The following is a 20,303-nucleotide window of genomic DNA, read 5'->3' as shown; positions in this document are numbered from 1 at the left end:
GCCATACTGCAGCAAATTACCTCACTGCAGCATCAGCCCTTATTGCTGGAATCCTGATAATGAAGTCATGGGTTAGATCGGTTTGAGAGAGCGCAACTGTAAAAAAAAAAAAAAAAAAAACATTACATCATCAATTAAAGGGCTTGTGGTTCATATTATAGACATTTTCCGTATAAATGGGTTTGACTCACTTCTGGCATTAAGGGTAAATACAACAGCCATAACACCTCACATCGAAGTTCACTTTTTTAATGTACTTGCAAACTGAATTTCCAATAACGACTCAAAGTGTGAGAGCTGGATTTTTTTTTTTTTTTTTTTTAAAGGGAGAAGATATATATGTTGTTCCAGTGGAGCTTAATTCAGGCAGTTTCATAGCACTCATGTTGAAATCCATTCCCTCTGTGAACTGAACACAAGCTGTTTTATTAGCAAACCACGCTGACAACCATGATAAATAAAAGAAACCACTCTGCAGCCCGTTGCATGTGGAACAAGCTTCAGAAGAAAATGAGCGGATCATTTCTTATGCTCTCTGAGACCTTTGGCCAGATGGCAGAATAGAGTTGTCAGAAGCTAATACAAAAGTAGAATTAAATAGATAAATCTCTTGTCTCTGCTATAACTGATCGTCTGAGATGCTCTGGGCCGTGCTGTGGAGGTTGATAATAGCTTGAATTACTGCCGCGATATCTCTGCTGTTTAGTGATTGTCTCTCAGAGCCCCAGCTGTAGGTTTTCTGAAAACTGCTGTGATGTTTGTGAATGCATCATGTTATCCATTTAACCTCCCTCCGGTCAACAAAGCCCCTTGTATGTAGAATAATGCACAGCGTTTGTTTTTTTTCCTCAGGAGCAATTAAAGTACAACCCTAAAAAAATTAGATTTCACAGGAGCCAATAGCAAACACATACATATTCTCTCTCCCTCCCCCTCGAGCCTTACATTGCAGACATGTGTGGGTGGTTGTTGTTTGATGGAGCTACATTAAATATGCGGCTGCTGTTTGTACTTTTGGATTTATGCGGTTTTTCCAAACGACAACATGGGTGTTTGTTTGTGTCTGAGCCAGAATGACTTTGAGCAATCAAACTGACAGGAGACTGGTTTTATTTTTTTTCACAATAGATAATAAAAATTCAAGCTCTATCGATAACAAAACCGGTTTCTGCTGAAGGCTCTCTAATTATCTGCTCTGCCCTCTTTTGTGTGGCATTTGAGAGGTTGCGGAACTAGTGTACATTACAGGGTGTAACAGTATGTCGTATTGTGCTATCCTGATTTGATACATGTGAGGGAATTCTGCTCGTTATTCAAACAGTGTTGAACAATCCAATGACCTGGTTGTTCAAGTTTTTATATTGTAAAGCATTCCCTTTGTTTTGCATCGCACATCCTGTTGAGAAACTATTCAAAAACTGGTAAGAGGGAACCTGTTTAAATCCCATGTCGTGAATATACTTTTATGAGTCGAAATGTTACAGTAAATTGAAACGTTGTAATGCAAGTCACACTCTCTCTTATTTTTGCTTCTTATTTCTGCAACATACTGAGCTGTACTGCGATTTTTTAAAAGGCAAGCTGTGTACAGTGAGCCATCGTGTGTGCGTGTGCGTGTGCGCACGTGCACGCGTTTGTTTGTGGTGACCAACTGTGTGTAAGTTCAAACTCGGAGAAAAAAGCTAGTTACAACACAGCGTTTCGATATAACTTAAAATTTACATTTCCACCAAGCAGGTGTGAGTCATTTCTTATCAAATGCAACCAAGGTGGAACGGTTAGAAAAATTGTTGCCTTTTATTAGATGAGTTAGAGAAAAATTGTCCTCAGTATTTAGACCGGGACACATTCCCTGTGGCACACTAAGTCCCTTTACATTGCATGCACCATCATGAATTCTCTGTATTGTGCTGTACAGTTGCTGCTATTACGAACAGACATGGGCACAAGTGTGATTTTATGTTGCTTTCCCCTGAGATGGGATTTTGAAGTTGGCACCACTTGGTTACTTTACGCCGAGAGGGAAGTTTACCACAGACTTTAGTTGATGATTTTATCATCATTTATGACCCTATTTGTAGGCGATACAGCTATCCTCGCAGTACTAAAAAAATCATCAAGGTAGAATAGAAGCTGTTTGGGCAAGTTTTATCATGTTATTGCATACATGACATTCATTCATTTTCTTATAGGGAAAGTGTACAGATTTAACATGTAAGGTCTGCATATGTAAAAAAAATTGCATAACTTTATCCTTTTCTGTGGCTCTGGAGGAGGCTGCGCAAAATTATATGAATTGCCTCTAGTGATATCACATGAGGTGGCGTTGGTTGATGCTGAAAATTACAAAAAAAAAAAAAAAAAGTGGTGTTGAGTGAGAAAGAAGTGGGCTCACCAGACCTCTGTAGCCCGCTTCTCATCTCTTTTGGAGGCTAGCAGCTCGAGGCTACATTAGCTGCTACTAGCAAAGCACACTTCAATTAAGTGCCAGGGGTCGGCACTTAATTCAACTGTTGCATTGTGGCTCATGTAGGAGCCAGGTTTTTGACAGGGAAGACGGTTGCATGGAACAATAGAGACGATAGCTCTGGTTCTGCTGCGTCGATTTTGACACTTTTTTTAAAACTGCCCATTGGGATACCAAGTGCAATGCTAAATCGGTGGAGTGCAGTTAGCTTTACTGTAGTTCTCTTCCTTTCTGGCCATAATCAGTTGTGTCTTTCCCTCCCACATTACCTGAAAGACGCATTTGGTGAAACGTCATGCTCCATGTCAATGTTTTGATAATGTTCGACATAGTTAAGTGTAAGTCGAGATGGTGAAACACAAAAAAAGGGGCTGGGTTCAGTTTTTAGTTCAGTTAGTGTTGACTTTACACTCTTATCAAAACTTGCGATCAGCTGGTGCAACAGGCTGCTGGTCTGTTACAATATTCTTCATTCACTCAAAACATGACAGAGCACGTGAAACCTCTGTAAAATAGTTTCAGGTTTCCTTCACCCCAGGGAGCAAACATGAACAGAGAATCAAGAATAGTTTTCTGTAATTTGACCAAAGATGTGTCTATTGGCACATCTGCTGGATATCGATAAATATCAGCAGCGGAGTCATCACATCGGAGCTATTCAGTTACAAATCAGGTACATTCCTTCCTGGGGCAGAGAGCGGGCTGCAGTCACTATCTGTGTGCCAGCCCAACAGGTTTTGACTTTCCTTTCAGCCTTTCCAAACAGCAGAGGAGTTAGCAGAGAAACCCAGCACACAGTCCAGTTTCTAGCATTAACTTCTCAGAAGAATCATCTGACCGCGGGCTTAACAACAAAGCCTTTTATGTTTTATTCAGTAGTTAGGTGTTTTGTTCCAAACTTTAAGAAGGAAAAAAAAGAATATTACAGTAAACCACTAGGAGCTGTTGTGCTGTTTAATATAGAGCAAAGCCCCAACATTTGAGCTCTCTTCTCATGGGTTTACACGATCAGCTGCGGATCGGCAGAGCTCACGTGAGCTTATTGTGGCGGTGTTACACCGACCAGATCTGTTTTCCTGTGTATTGGCTCCTGACCTCATACTTGTATTAGCGTGAATTTGAATGCAGCCTGTGTTTGTAAAAGATCATACATGGTTTTGACCCTGCTGCTGTTCACGTTCGGCAGGGATTTGTGTTTCCTATCAAGAAAACAAAACAAAGGCATCCTTTGAAAGAGAAGCCTAACCCAGGCATATTGTTATGAGTCTGCGTATTTGTGTGCGCGTGTATCTGTGCAAGTATCGGTGTCAGTGTATGTATGTGTGTCAGCAGTGTGTGGTGCTTTGGCCATAAGTATGCAGCTGCAGTAACACGTGCCGGCTTTGAAAAGGCTAAGTGAGCAAGCGTTGCCTTTGAAAGCAGGGCAGGTCTGTGGCAGCGAGCGTGTGTTAATTAATATATCACATACCATGCACACCTGGAGGGGAAGTTGTCACTGATAACGTCTCACTCGTTTGGGGTTAGGATGAGAAGTGACGGTGAAGTATCGAGAAAACAACAAAGCCTCATATTAATTTCCCACCGTGTATATTAATTCATATGCACAGTAGATAAAGACCCGCTCCGCAAAGCACACAAAAACACACACACACACACACACACACACACTCACAGTGAAGGTTAGCCAAGGACTGGAAGCTATCTGATGCTGTGCTGTGATTTTTCTAACCTCCTTGTTGATTTACAGCAGCTAAAGTGGGCACAAACTCACCTCCACGGAGCAGCGCGATAAACTTGCGAACCGTATCTCATCACGTTGCCGCGGCTCAGCAAATGAAATGGATTTATCTCTAAATCAGTGACTTATACTTCTAATGCATCGTTGTATCCAGCGCAGGCAAAGTATCTCCTCCTCATCCATCAAACGTTTGTTATGAAGCCTCTCCAGGAGGGCAATGCTGTAGAGGAGAAAAGCTACACAGAATAACAACACTGAGAAGATAAGTCTCTTCTATTTCAATGTTAAAAGAATGGTTTGACATTTTGGTAAAAGACGCTTGTTTGCTTTCTTGCTGAGTGTTTGATTTGGAATTCTGATAGCAGTCTCATGTCAGCGTGTTAACTACAGAGCTAGAACTGGGAGTCGATTAGCCTAGCATAGCACAGCGTCACTTCGAAGCTTAAAAAAAAATTAAAAATAACTAAAGCTCACAAATGAATATGCTGTGTCATTGTTTAACCTGTACACAACCTTATTAAACAAATGATTTACAATGTGTGAATTACTAAGATGTATAGATCCTGGCAGGCACTGATGAGGGAATAAGTTTCACTCACCAGACTGTCCTAAAACAAGTTCCATATTGCGCTTTTTTAAACAAAACAAGGCACATAGCCAAACTGTGCTTGAACTGAGAAAACATTTAAGACCTTTAAGACCTTTCCCATAATGTGTTGCCCTTCGGCAGTTGTGGCTGTATGTAGAAAAAAAAAAGAAGAAAAAAGCAGAAAAGCTCAGTGCAACCCCCCCCCCCAGAAAAAGCAATACATTCCAAATAAGAAACCGTTCATCTCTGTCCACAGTGATTGGTCCAGAGATTTTTTTTTTTATCTTCGTAAATCCACAACAGACTTTTTTTTTTTCAAACAATAAAAAAATTTGCGCAGATTCAATACAGGCGAGGTCAAGACGGAAGAAAAACAAAAACAAAACTCAGTCCACATTTTAGTACGTAGCAGGTTTATCCAGTGACTGTTGCAGGAATCTGACCCAACTCTAATCAAGGCTAGAATACAGCTAATGGAAAAAGGATGGGTGAAGGGTTAAAAGAGAAAGGTATTTTCTATGCGAGCGCATGTGTGACAGCTCTAGCCCCCAGTGCTGGAGGGACTGGTCTGTTTCTGCAGGGCTAAATTGGCTGTCAAAGCTGCCATAGACGACCCTTCATGCGAGCGGCCCTCTCATATTTCCCCTGTAATACGAACTTGGGGAGGGAAAGGGGGAGAAGAAATGCAATTACCGATGCCTTTTCGTATGTCATCTCAGTCATGTAAAAACAAAGAGCAGCTCTTGTTATAATGACTCCCCCCAAAACTCATTTTCCATTTCCACAACAGACGCTGGCGTGTGGGATGCTATTACCTGAACCATATAAGACTGTCAAAACCGCTCCACATTAAATGCTATCACTCTTCATTTTCTCTCCGTTTTAATAAAAGCTCTTCAATATACTGCCTCCCCTGAGGCCACAGAAGCTTGAATTACATCGTGTACTCTTGTCCACGGGTCTCAAGGCTTTTTGTATTTCGCTCAGCAGAAATGCTAATAGTCCTTTGTTTGGCTTAAAAGGGGTCTAACAAAGCCGAACCGTACTCACCACCTGACATCCTCATTAAAATAATTTAGCCCACTTTGGAGTGACAGAAAACGCATTCTATAGACTCCAATAGGCCACCACAGGGCCAAAATTACTCTTCTTTTTAATGCAAAATAACATATCTTGAGCCATTACAATACAAGTCTATACCCTGTACACAGTTCATCCTCACACAAGCTGGACAGCCTCGGACTTTATTAAAGTCTAATGATGTTCTGTATGTGTCTTTTTGTTGACAAATCCCACAAAAAGAAAAAACAAAGCAACTTTCATCGTATCCAAAACCAGACAAAACTTATTCCTCTCTTTTATGGAGCTCCCCTGATGTCTGACAAAAACTATTACAAACACTCAAGTGAGTCGCACCATTGCACTGGGGTGAACGTGGGCACTGTGGTTTATTTTATTTTTACAAGAAGGTCTAACAGGACCAAGAGCATGACCAGTCAGACAAAAATACAGGTTTTAAACAAATACACAGGCAAGCCAAACCTATTTAGAAGAGAAAATGAAAGCAAACAGTAAAATTACTAACCAAACTGTCCCTTGTAAACATCCGTGAGAGTTTACAGGCTGACTTCCTGATCAAACGTTGACTTACCGTACTAGCTGTGAGGGATGTGTGAGGGATTATTAGCCGAATTTCATGTGCACTGTGGTTCAGTTTAAACTCAAAGTAAAGCCTTTAGATACCTGGATGGATTGATGGCTTGTTTAAAACCTGACTGATAGACTGACCTCTCATGCCTCTTGTCCTGTATGACGTCTTATCTCGCGACGTCGCCATATCCCCAGATCTCGTCAGTTACTTTGATGAGTACAATGTTTTCATAACCAAAAGAAATTATAGCCAGAACTACAAAAATGAGAATTGTAATAAACTGTAATGATCCTTTAATATCTTGCAGCCAAATTCACTGATGACCTGCCGTGGCTGGTAATCCATCAGCACGCTGCTGAATGGTCCCCTCGGTCACAGCACACACTTTAAATTCCATCTATCTTTGTGGGGTCTTTTCTGATTACAATGCTGTATACCTGCATTTATGAAGACTTTTTTTGTATCGTACTAAATTGCTCCGGATAAGACCTTCTTCCAAACGCCTGAGTTTGAAATTGATTGACAGCCGCCCACAATTACAGACTGCTGTCTCCGCCCCTTGTCTACCCAGATTTCCTCATTAAATGCGTTTCTATGACACAGCAGTGGTGATCGATGGCACCGCTCTCTCATCCTCGTGTGCTCCTGACGTGATTTATCATCTACCCTCCCCCATTTCCCTCCATCTCCCAACTCCGTAACCACACCTCTTCCATCTCATCTGTGCACGTGCGGAGAGCAGAGGTGGGTCAGAATCAGGTGTGGGGAGCTGCGTGCGTAATTAAAAATCAAAAAGGTTTAAGGCAAAACTAATTTTAAAAAGGCTTGGTGATCTTTGGAGGGCGAGAGGCTACAACTAAGGACATCCCCGGACAAGATGCTCCATGGTAGTGAGTCACTGTTGTGTTGTTCCTGTGCCCCATCTGACATTCAGACTGCACTCTCGGAAAGACGTTTCCACCAGCCGACAGATCACAGCCAACACTCTCTCACACAGATTAAAGAGGAGTGTCTTCTTTCTGCTGCTTTTTCTTTTCTTTTCTACACAAGACAACTCAAGGGAGGTGGAGTTGGCCCCGATGACTTGTATGACACATGAACTTCTCACACTCTCATTATCCATGATCTATCATCAGCACCCCGGCTGACCTGTCCTCTCCTGTAGCTGTAGTGTAGAGCCACGACTGACAAGTGACCACAAGAAGAACAGCAATTAAACACTTCTCCTCTCTCCTCTCTCTCCACCGTGGCGGCTTTATCACTCAGGCTTATCGGGCAGAGACAGCCCGGCGTGTAGATTAAACGCAGACAGAGACAGGAGCTGTCAGTCACCCTGTTCAAAGTGAGTGTATTCATCTGCGTCTGCTCCGCTGAGCCATGGAGGCACCAAGGACACGTAGGAGCCCATCACCCCATCACCATTCAGGAATAGTTCCCATTTCCCACCTCCTTTCTACTGTCTGATTATTATGTTCTTCATGAATAAATTAGATTTCAGAGCCCCACAGTGCTGCATACTCCTGTCCTGAGTAAAAAAAAAAAAAAAAAAAAAAAAGGAAGAAAAAAAAAAAGCAACCATTAACAGGGACACAGGAATGCAGAGCACACAAACAAAGAACATGCTTTTTGGCATTGGCAAACAACTGTCTGTTTGCTGTTTTTCTTAACAACCACAAACAGCAGAAACATTTAATGTTTGCCAGGTGCATTTGCACGTGTGTAAGCACACACACACAGACACACTCTGCGATTGGATTTCCATACCTCCTTTTCATATAATGAAATGCAGATGCTCTTTTGTGCTCCAGACAACGCAGCTCGCCTCTGTTCTCTAGCATACAATCACAGGATCGCCACGTACTGCATAGCGATGCTGAGTTGTCTCAGTTGAGAGAGTTGCGAGACAAACTTTCACACAAATTATAACTGACGTGTGACTCACAAAGACACATTTCATGGCTCAGAAAAGGACTTTTTTTTTTCTTTTTTACCATATGCTTTTAAATCTAAACAGCCATTTCCACCAAATTACAAAAAGACATTTTTCCATTTACTGTCAAAATTTGGCTTAAGCTTTTTTCTTTCTTTCTTTCTTTTGGGTGAACTGGTACTTCAAAAAGTAAACCATCCAGCCAGAAGTAAGACACCCATGACCAAGTGGGTGTCCATTTGTTGTTAAATGAGAATCCTTATATAAAAAACTTTAATAGGCTAAAACTTTGTACATCAAAGTTTCTTTTATGGTATTTTAAGGGGATCTAGTGACACTGCCCCAATTACTAATGTCACTAAGTTAAGCATATACATGAGCTATGCTGGGAGGGTTTCCATCATGTGGGAGTTTAAGAGTTTCAGGCCCTCTCGTGGTAAACACATGTATTTAGAGTCTTAGCTCATTTCCATTAAAACTCATTAAGAGTCCTGACTTGCACTTCCATAAGACAAATGTAAGGAACAGACAGCTGTGGAGAAAAACATTTTTCTTTATCATACATTTTAAATGGTCAGATTAATTATCCAAAGAGAGTCTTTTGCAAGCTCTCTCACCTTTGTCACAGTTTCTTGTTAGCAAAAAGAAGGCCTAACAGGATACTCTTCAGCTGCTCCTTCTGCAACTAATTGGGCCCCTGAAACTGCTACCAGCTCGGTAATTGGGGCATTGTGTCAGAATTTGCACTTCACTGCTTTACCCTTCTGTAATTAAAATTTATATGGGGCTCAGGGGTTAGCAATGTGTTGTGTGACCATGTGAGTGTGGATATATGTCTGTGTGTGTACGTGTGTGTGTGTGTGTGTGTGTGTGTGTGTGTGTGTGTGTGTGTGTGTGTGCGTGTGTGCCTGTTTGCATACCTATCCAGCAGCGGACCTCCCGATGACGCACTCACCGGGCCAGGTGTGGAGGCACAGTGCCGGGGACAAGCCTCAGGCCCCCTCAAATAAAGTGAAATACAATATCTCAGCATGTCTTGAAAATTAAACTTTGAGTGAACATACAATATTAATGAGACTTCCTCGTGTTATTTCATACTTTACATACATAGCTATTTTATTAGCCTAATAGGCCATAATAGTTTAGTCAGTATTCAAAACAAGTCCTCAAAAAGCACTGTTGAATTTTTTTGATGGTCAACACACAAATAAATCTTAGACCAGCTCAAATACTGTATAATCAAAATCTTATTTTACCTTAACGGGGCTAAAAGGGGGCATTAAATCCATAGTTCATTGTGCAAACTCACTTAACATGCAGTCTTTTATTACTGTCTCCTTGAAGGGCTGCTTGTCCACCTTGTATTCCCACCAGAAGCTGACGGTAGACTGTTTGCAGTGGTGGAAGGCAATTTCTCACCTCGGAAGTCCAATCTCGATAGATTTGAGAGAGAGAGAGTGGTTGGTTGGAGTAACTAAGGGCCTTGGCCAAAAGTAATATCTGTCTATTATTTTATATTTACATTAATTTTTACTTAAAATTCATCTCACTTACCAGTGGGAGCTACGTCAGGTGGAAGTGGTGCAGGAAGCTCCCGTCAGTCTCGAAGGAGGTGCCTGGACACAGCTCTCATTGTAGACACTGTAAACTTGAATCAAGGAAAAGGAACAAAAAACGTTTCCCTTAATCTGAAAGGATGACTTTAAAATGTTTTCTGTTTCTGTAAAGGATTTTAAGTCAAATTATGCTGATCTTTGATATTTATGCAAAAGAGTATCTGCTATTATAATCAAATTAGCGTTCTTTCTAGCTGGCTAACGTTAGCTTGTTAGCTGTTGCCATAGCTTAGTAGCTTAGCTAGCATAACTTTAAGAGACAGACCTTGATATTTGCCTTATTTGATTCCAAAATGACAAACTTTAAATAACATTCGTATGGAATCAAAAATTATTTTGAGGAAAATTCTGAATTAGGCATTCCTTAATTACATTAACAAAATACATTGATTCTAATATGGGTCATCGTTGACCAATATATGAAGATGCTCAGGTTCCAGTGACCTTCATCTAGGGGTGAAAAACAGAACCAAAAATAAATAAATAAATAAATATGTTGGTTAAAACCCATTAAATCAATTCTAATTTAAAATTTAAAACACCAGTTTAAGTGCTACAAAGCTTTGAGATTTGTTTTTGATTTTGGAGAAATAACTTGATGATGGCCTCGCAGCGTAACACTGCTAAATCAATCATACATAGCAGTGTGAACAACAAACAGACGTGGAGCCTCAGTAGTTCAGCTGAGGGGAGGGGAAAGCTAATACAGAAAGAGGCTGTGATTTTAAAGCAATTGTTCTGTGATTGAAGTACTCTGCTCCCCAGCCCCAAGCTATCAAATAAAGTCTGATCCCTCTTCCTCTCTGTCCTCCAAAATCTTTTAATGAGACCAAATCCTTTTAACTCATGCCCTAACTGCGTTACTGGAGTTATGTATATAACTGTGTATGTGTTTGACAGGTTTGTCAGTGTGTGTGTGTGTGTGTGTTTGTGTGTGTTTGTGTGCAAGTTAGCTCAGAGCAGTTTTCTCCTTCTGGCGGGGTTGGAAAGGGAAGAACACCAGTTTCCTCTGGAGGAGAAATCAGAAGACATCAAAAGACCGAAAACATAGAGCATCAGGCCGAATGAGTATCATCTCACAAGACCAGCCACAGTTGCTAAACCGGGGCTAGAATAACTCAAATATACAGTCTCAGAGATCATTAACACTGAACTGCAGCTGAACTGAAAAAAAAAATCTCCGATATATTGCATCTGACAGATCTTGAGCTTTTTCTAACCAATAGCCGGGGACTGAAAAAATAAAATTATGACCACATTGTGACCCAGGATATTAAATCTAAATGAATTTTAAATTCCAATTTTATATGCCAAGTTTTCAGGCCAGTAATCTTCATTATTAACAGGCAATTTGATTTTACCGCAATGGTACTGAATAATTTATCCTCTAAAGGAAGTGGCCAAAAGTATTTGATAGGCATCAGTTAGCTTAACATGACCACACACACGCACGCATATTAGTGGCTATGGCCTATGCTAGGTTAGCCAACAAGTATGGCTGTATGGAAATGTTTTGACTTTGCCACACCTCAGGTGTAGAGTGGAATTTTCTGAGGAACTGTTGCTGAGCAGAGGTGGTGTTATCATTCGATCGAACTACAAAGTAGAAACGGATGTTCCAGTGACTGTATTCTGGCACTTCAGTCACATTGAAAAGCTGTAGTAATACTCATAATGCGAATATATAAATAAATAATGAACAAGTACTGGATGGCCATGAAATTTTGTAGTGGCATCCATGGTCCCAAGAGAAAGTATCCACGTGACTTCAGTAATCCCCAAAAGATTCCTGTAGATCCAACATGAGGTTGACATTTAAGGTTCAGAGGGAAATATTTTCACAACTACTGGTTGGATTGCTACATATTACTCAGGATCCATAGAGGATCAATTGTAACGACTAAAGTGGCCCTCCGACTTTCGCGCTAGCGCCAACAGCAGGTCAAATCAGAGTACACCAAAATATATCATCATCTGCTAGAAATTACCAAATTTTGTAACGACATTCATGGTTCCAAGGCAATTTATTCTAGTTAGCTGGTTATCTAGTTGGTGATCACCAGACCTTTTTTTTTTTTGCAGTTTTGGTTTTAATTAAGTATCTCGACGATGATTGGATAGATTTCCATGACATTGGTACAGACGTTCATGGTCCCCAAAGGATGAACAGTAATAACTCTACTCCCCTGCAAAACATTAACATACTAGCATTGTCCTTGCATATTAGCATGCTGACGTTAGCGCTTAACACAAAGCACTCTGTGCCTATAAGTACAGCCTCGCAGAGCTGCAGTGGCTTTGGACTCCTAGTCTTGTTTTTAACAATTTGAAATAGCCTTTTCATGCCAGATTAGTTGTTTGTTTTCCTGTGACTGTATAAAACCCCCCAATACTATAAAAATTCAATCATCATATATTAATTTCCGTTTTCAAGGTCATCTAACCACTAACGCATGAGCTGTGCATCCTTATTTCAATGTTAGAGTATCTTTTGCTTAAACAAAGAGCATTACACCATTCCCCTTCATTTGCAATACAAATAACATGCAAGCTATCCATTTAGTGCTTCGTTTCTAAAGTGACAGTATAATGTTGTTGAAAATCAAAGGAAAAAGTAAAGATTTCTCTGCCCCGATCGTGACATGAAGGACACAGCTTTTAATTTAACTTTAATCACTGACTTTTACAAGGTGTAAGAGTCTGTTTGCCTTGCTCCCCTGCTGTTAGTCTTTTGTTTGGAGCTGATGTAATGGACAGCACAGCTAAAGGTGACACATGATGATCTGAGCGGCCGAGGTAGCGTCGCATCTCAAACATGAGGTTCGCACAAGGGCGTGTAGGCTTGAAAAACGGCCAGCGAAGGTGCAGTCATGTTGAGTTTTGTGTGTGACTACAGCAAAGGTGTTAACTTCTACGTTATGCACCACATACAGTATCATATGTGAGATACATGCAGGACGATCAGTGCATTCTGATTTAAAAATATCCTCATAGTCATACTTTTCTTCTCAGCGGTTTCAAACTAAGTTTCTTCTTTTGACTAGATGGTCGAAGGATCAGCATGATGACCAGCTTCAGCCGTGGGGTTTCTAGCCTTTTCAATCTGCCATGGCCTAAATAGCTGGTGTACGGAGCATCACTAATTCCAACCTTCTCGGCTGATCACAAGGCTGCTGTGCCCGTGACAAACAGCAAACAACTCCTGTAAGCTATAATTGTCAGCTCCTCTTTGTGCATGGCGGATGAAGGTGTGGACTGACTTTGTTTTCACCCATTTTAATGACCGAGTGCTCATCTAGGAGGGTTAGCATGCTATCTGTTAACTGCTGCCACCTCTGATCCCAGCAAGCACATTATCAAAGGGAAGCAGGGTGAAAGACTGACGTTAAAGAGCTCACGATCCAATGAACAGAGGAGACAGAAGAAACTCTATGCATTCAGATGAGCCAATTTAAAGGGTAATCCCAGTTTATTTCAACTTGGATCTCGGTAGCAATAACCCTGCACCTACCAGATTAAGTGCCGAGGTCTGGGAACGCGGGGTCATTGCTGAGGCACTATAGGCAGTGCAAGAACCACAAGCATGCAGTCGATCACACAGGTTTTAAACGCATCTGCACACTTGCCAAAGTTAATTGGAAGGAAAATGACGGCAAACAGTAAAGTTATTACCCAAACTTTCTGTAGTGAACATAAATCACAGTTGACAGACTGACTTCCTTGTTTAACTTTAACCTACCATGCTTTTTATTAGGTTTCTGACTTTTAAAAGGTTTTCACATCAACTTTCAAGTTGTATTTATGACTGGAAAACACTGCTTTTCTAATGCTCTTGTACAGTATATCTGACTTACTGGATAGTATGGAAGTGCCTGAAAACCAAACAAACAAACATGACCACATCACAACAACCAAATACTTATTCAGTGTAATTAAGCCCAAATTTAATTGATATACTGTTATATTGTCAGTTCACAGTATTTTAATCCCCACACGACCAAGACTGTCATCGTGAGGTGAGCGCTTAGAAAGTCGTTAACATGGAAATCTTTCCCACCTTTACCATCCATTCACATGAACGCAGCATTGTCAAAACTGTGTGTGCACCCAGTTTACCTGCACAATGAGGGATTCTTATGTGAATTTCGGGTGCTCTCACTTAACCTTTTACCTCTATGTAAAGTGTTTTAGATAAACTCTTAACTTTTAAAGCACATCTGATCATTTGAATGCCCATATTTTGCTATTGCAATGTTGCTAGCGTTGTTTGAACAAAATGGTATCGTATGTTATCATAATGTATAAGGGTTAAGATAACATTTGACAACTATAAAAATAAGGCCCAAGTTTGGTCTTGTCCTATTACATAAAGGACATGTTGAGACTAGTTCAGTAGTAAGGTAAAAGTGAGATGGAGGAAGTTTGTTTCCAATATTCCAAGGTTATTATTGATCTCCTAACAGGACAAGTGTTCTTGTATGTTTTTCTTTGCCAAAACACACAGCTCTTCCTAATCCACTGATTAAACTTCTGATCATACCTCAACCCCAGGTTTTCTTTTCTTTAGTAATTCCCACACAAAAGTAAATTAGATGCAAATCTGGTAGGTCTTACTGCATGTAGGAAACATTCGAGATTACAGTATGTCTGCTACAACGCAGTGCCACAGATTAAGTTACATTAACCTATCCTATAATTGGACACAACACCCTACCTATCCATTATCCATTACCCACTACTTAAGCTGCCTCTCGCTCACACGCAGAACCATGGACAACTGACAGTCGGCTATAATTTAGGAGGACAAAGACGTAAAATGAGGGTCCTATTGAGAAGCAGGTGGGTTGGGTTGAACTAATGAGTGAGCCTATTGTTGAGGAATACCCCACTGTCACGGTGCAGGATCAGAGTGAACAGCTCATCCCCACGGTCTCACGAACACCGTCACACACATGTCACACACTCTTCAAGTGCTGACAGGTACGGGTCTTTGGCATGTATCAGTATGCCCAGAAGACCGCTCACCTCCCCCCTTGTGCAAAACCACCAAGACAGCAGTTAAAGGAGGCATTTAAAAATGGCCACCCTATGTTAAGTCACTATTGGAAAAACATTCTCTCTCTCTCTCTCTGAAAAAAAAAAAGTTTGCTGCAGACACCTGATGGTCTATGGCCAAACCACACACACGTGATTAAATATACTTTTCTCCTTCACATATAGACCTACACACACACACACACACACACACACACACACACGCACACGCACACACACACACGCTCCTGTGTTGTGCTCCTATGTTGTGCCAACAGCATCACAGACAGGGACAACTGATTGCACTGATGACAGAAAGAATGGAGCGGTGCTGACAGAGCGGTGGGCGGTGAACACACCTCTACAGAAACAACACGTCTTATTCTCTCAATTAAAAATACTTTTTTTTTAAATCACAAGAAAAATCATAAACATTTAGAGGACAAAATATACAGGTTGTAGGCTAATCATATTTGGCAAGAGTTATGCAAGTAGATATTTTAGCAAACTAGTGTATAAAGGAGGGAGTAGACAGGGTGAGGTGTTTGGAAGCTATTGGAGGTCCCTGGATCATCAGTTCCAGCCTTCCCTGACATATCCCAACTAATCATATTAATATAGTGTTTCTTAACCTCGATCAAATAGGGTAAACGTTATTCACGTGACTGTGTTTTATAGTGAGCTGGAATGCATGTTTGCATTTTGCCTGTCTCTGCTTTTAGTCAAGCCATGTGTCACATCCTCTTCTTTCAGCTTCATCTGCAGTGACGCTTCCAGCTGCAGATTTTTCAGATAATGATTACCATACCAGTGAGGTTGGCTGATGAATAAATACGGTACGACAGAACTTGTTTACTCAGAGTTTAGTGGTGAGGCTGCACAAATGTTAAAAAGAAAACAAAGCGATAAGATTGCTGATGACCTTTTATGTCATAGAATACAGGAGACTTACTGTATAAGTTAAGTTTGCAATGCAGTCTCATTATAACAATGTTGGCAAGCCAATTAATGCTGCTTTCACGTCACATGGAAGGAACATATTTGCCATTTTCCAGCTTATAAAACCAACATCCAAGTCCTAACTCTGACAAGCTGATGAATGTGTTTTTCCCAAAGTGCTGATATATCCAAGTTGGCTTCACACAATATGGAAATGTCTGAAAAGCCAACAAACAGGGTGGCTTGTGTCAACCAAAGTTAACAATTAAAATGTATATAAATCTTAATTTAAATCTATTCTTATCATACACATTATTCTTTACTTCCATGCAATCAGTTCTGACTATCCTACTGTGGCGTATTGCTGGGTAACTATCAATTTCTGTGTCTGGACTTACTTAAATTTATGTGCCTCTTGATGTTCAGACAAAAGACAAAGCAGCCAAATTGTTGTTATTTTAATTGAGGACCCTGCTTATAATATTATTTTAGAGCCAACTGGAAATGCAAACCTGTATTTAAGTCGTGAGCAGAGAAATTAAGGGTTAATTTTCCCAGGCATAATGAAGGATGTCTAGAAATGGTGAGACTTTTCCTACTCCAGCCTACAGTGATGTTATAAAACACCGTCGCATCTGACCTGCATGCCATTGCTTTACAGCGCGGCCCTGTGGCTGTGACATTCAACCTGTCTAATGTCTAAGTGCTGCAATTAGCATTTGTTTTGGGGTAAACAGCATTGAGCTTGGACCTGACACAGCTGCAGGAGATGACCGTGACTTTAAAGGGACGTGATGAGTGATACTAATTAAAAACCAGGGCCAAAAGCAAAGATCAAATGATGTGTCACTAAAAATGTCACTTCAGGAATAAGGCTGCATTCTCTGCAGAGAGTGCAAAAGGCTCAAAAGACATGTCATAAGGATTGTTAAATTTACACTGAAATATTTAGTACCACACATGTCCCACACTAGTAGAGAAAAAGAAAAGCTCAGCAAAGTATTGAAAGTCAAACAAATACACAGCGTGTTGTTACATTCATCGTAGATCTTCTGAATATATATATACACTGTATATATATTGAGTCTAGCCCTGTCACTATATTTCTCCTCAAGAGAAATCTAATAACCTGTATATTTAATATGCTGTATATTGTTCAGGTTTCTCTTGCAAGCATTCCTCACTGGGATAAGTTTTAATTCCCATCATTTTTATTTGGGCCAGGTAGGTTTATTCTGCGGGCCTACAGAAATCATTACACCACCCCATGGGAAAGGCAGTAGCAAGGCGTGTTTCACCCAGGCAGACGACACAGCGATAATACGCTTCCCCTTCATCGGTTTTTCCTTTGGTGTCATTGGTTACCTTCCACAGTGGTCATTAAAAAACAACTAGGGGAGACAGACAGGGACCACATACAGTGCTGGGGTTTCTTTACTGATTATTGAATCCACACAGACTGAGGCCGAGGGAGTGAAGCATGAAAAAGCTATTAACTATTTAACACTTTTTCAGTTGTAATATGTAGTGTGTATGGTTTACACATATAAGAATATTTATACTTGTGGCTCCACTGTTCACAGACTGACCGTAATAAGATCGGAATCAATAACTTTGTTATTGTTATCAGGAGTTATCAGGAAATGAGAAGCCTTTGTAATTTTATCAGTGAATGATATCAGAGACTGACAGCTGAACTGGAAATATCCAGATGGCTGACTGGCGTTTTCATCCTCATGCGAGCAGCTTCATACGCAATAAACACCTGTCAGGCACAAAACAGACAGGTAGGCTACAAACACAGATGCACCTCCATGACATGCATACAAAAAAGCCTCTGTTACACTAAAATGTGCTCTCCCCTTCTCTTTCCACACCTTTCTTTGTCACACACATACACACAGACAGTCCCTCATCAAACAGCTGTTTGGTGCCTTTGACAGGCTTCCTTCAACCAGAAATCTAAAGGCTGCAGAAGCACATAAAACACAGGAACATTTGGATTATATGAAATGATGTGGTCCATAAAGTGATAGGCAAAAACTAGTACTGCTCACTGAAGCGTAAAGAGTCTTTCAAAACTGATTAGGGGAGATATTCCACGCTCAGAAAAGAGCTGATGAAGAGGATTGTAACCTCCATTTTAACAGCAAAGGTGATAAGTATAATGGATCCTTGAAGGGCTACCAGGAGTAGGAAGAGGATCAAACAGAGGTGTCACCACATTTTCATGGTGCTTCAATGTAAAAGATCAGATTGGGAAAAGTCAATGCAACACAGAGTGCTTATATAAGGAATGAAAATGCATTAAATCATTTAAAAGGTGGCGAAAATCAAAATAAAATAAACTAAGATTTAATTATATGAAATTATGTAAAATAAAAACAGAATATTAGCCAAAATAATTAAAGTTATAGTCTGGTTAAAGTGCAAAAACAGCCCCAACTTTAGTAAAGCTGTGGTAAATGGAAAAAACATTGATTTAGAAGAGGTAAGATTTGGAGCAGGTCCTCAGATCTCCTAGAAGTTGGCTCCAGATTTGTGGTGCTGAGAAAGTAACTGCTGCTTCACGATATGTTGTTTTAAAACTTGGAGGTAGAACAGTCCTAGTTGACCTGAGAGGCCTGGAGGGTTCGTAACACTGAAGTAGATCAGAGTATTCTGAGCATCAAAAGTATTTTTGTTTTCTTTTATAAGAAATACATATTCTTAAAATTAATCCTTTCAGACACAAAGGAGAAGAAGAAAAAAACACAAGCAAACAACCAAGAAGTTATGAATAGCATTTGAGAAAAATTATAATGTAAGATTGTTTACAGATTTCACATTTTAATTTAAATGAAACAGAAAGTGAGAGTGAACGCTTGGTTACCTTGAGTAAGAGCTCTCTACCCTAACCTGGCTCTTAGCACCATGTCCATTGGTTGCCATTAAATCCTAAATCTCAGAAAAATGTACAGTAGCTTTATTATTTAAAGATCGATTTCCTAAAACAGATGGGCGTTATAGTTTTTAGCAAACATTACTCAAACAGGAGTAAAAAGTGCATTCGTTGGGGACTATTTAAGCCACAGATTTGGTGCTGGTGAATATTTACAGCATACAGGACGATGTATGTGAAACTGGCTCAAAATAAAACTACAGTGCCCGTGTTCATGGTAATGGCGGAACATCCAATACAGCAGTGTGCCTCACTGATGTGTTTTGAATAGTTTTGGGGCAACAATGGCAGTCACCGAGCTATCAGGCTTTGGATTCACAGAAAAAACTTTTTGCATAATTCAAGGTAGAATGGAGAGAATCAACTGAGGCCCAAAAATCGATCCTTGGGGTACTCCATACTTTTGTTCACTCAAATACATCACAAAGTAGTCCATCCGGTGAATAAGATTTAAATCAATTCATGTTGTTCATTCAAAGTAGGTTCTTTAGCAGTATTACCTTTGGAGTTCAATATGTCAATATAAATATGAAAATCTCCTAGGAATATACAGTCAAAATCAATGCAAATAATAGACAGTGTTAGTTCATTATTAGTAGTTTTTTCAAAAATCATCAAAACAAGTTGGCACATTTTGGTGGCTTGTATCTGGTTAAGATTAAAACGTGATCAGAGGATTTGAATAAAAGAGAAAGATATGCAAAATGTGGTTATCTCTTTGCACTGGCTCTTATTCTCTAAGATCTAATCAGGTTTTAGCTAAATTCCTGAAATCAATACATGATAACTGGTATACATGGTTATTAAAACATGAATGACTCTGGATTTCCCTCTAAATTACATTTAAAGAAGCAAAATTTAATAAGCTATAAAAAGACTGAGGACTGCTAACAAGGAATAGACTGGGTGCTTGTAGGCAGCACCTTGGTGAAATAATAACATGCATATTGTGGTTAGAACAGAAACCCTGTTGATCTCAGGCATCTGCTATTCTGTCTAAAAAGGGAAAAGAGCAACGTGCTACACACAACACACAGGTGAAGCATATGAAATACATATCTGCTGTCAGGAAAAGCCTGAGAGCTCCAACTCAGGAGTCTCTTTTAATTCTACATTAATTCTTACATGAAATTAGGTTCTGATTGTTCGGAATCTTTAAATGCATTCAAATCTTAAATGTGTTCACAATGTAGTGGAGCGCCAATTCGGTCGCAAGGTTGTTTGTTGCCACACACCATATCGCTTTCATCCAATACTGATGTGGTTTTTTTTTGTGACCGAACTTCAGAGGTGCAGTCAGACAGGAAATTACTGACATTCGTGCACCTGGTCCACCACCTGTCACTTGCTGGCGACTGAACGGGCAGCTCGTTCACACATCTGTTGACACTGCCTCAC

This window comes from Xiphias gladius, chromosome 20 (assembly GCF_016859285.1).
Source record: "Xiphias gladius isolate SHS-SW01 ecotype Sanya breed wild chromosome 20, ASM1685928v1, whole genome shotgun sequence".
In the NCBI taxonomy this organism is placed as follows: Eukaryota; Metazoa; Chordata; class Actinopteri; order Istiophoriformes; family Xiphiidae; genus Xiphias; species Xiphias gladius.
This window is presented reverse-complemented; position numbering follows the sequence as displayed.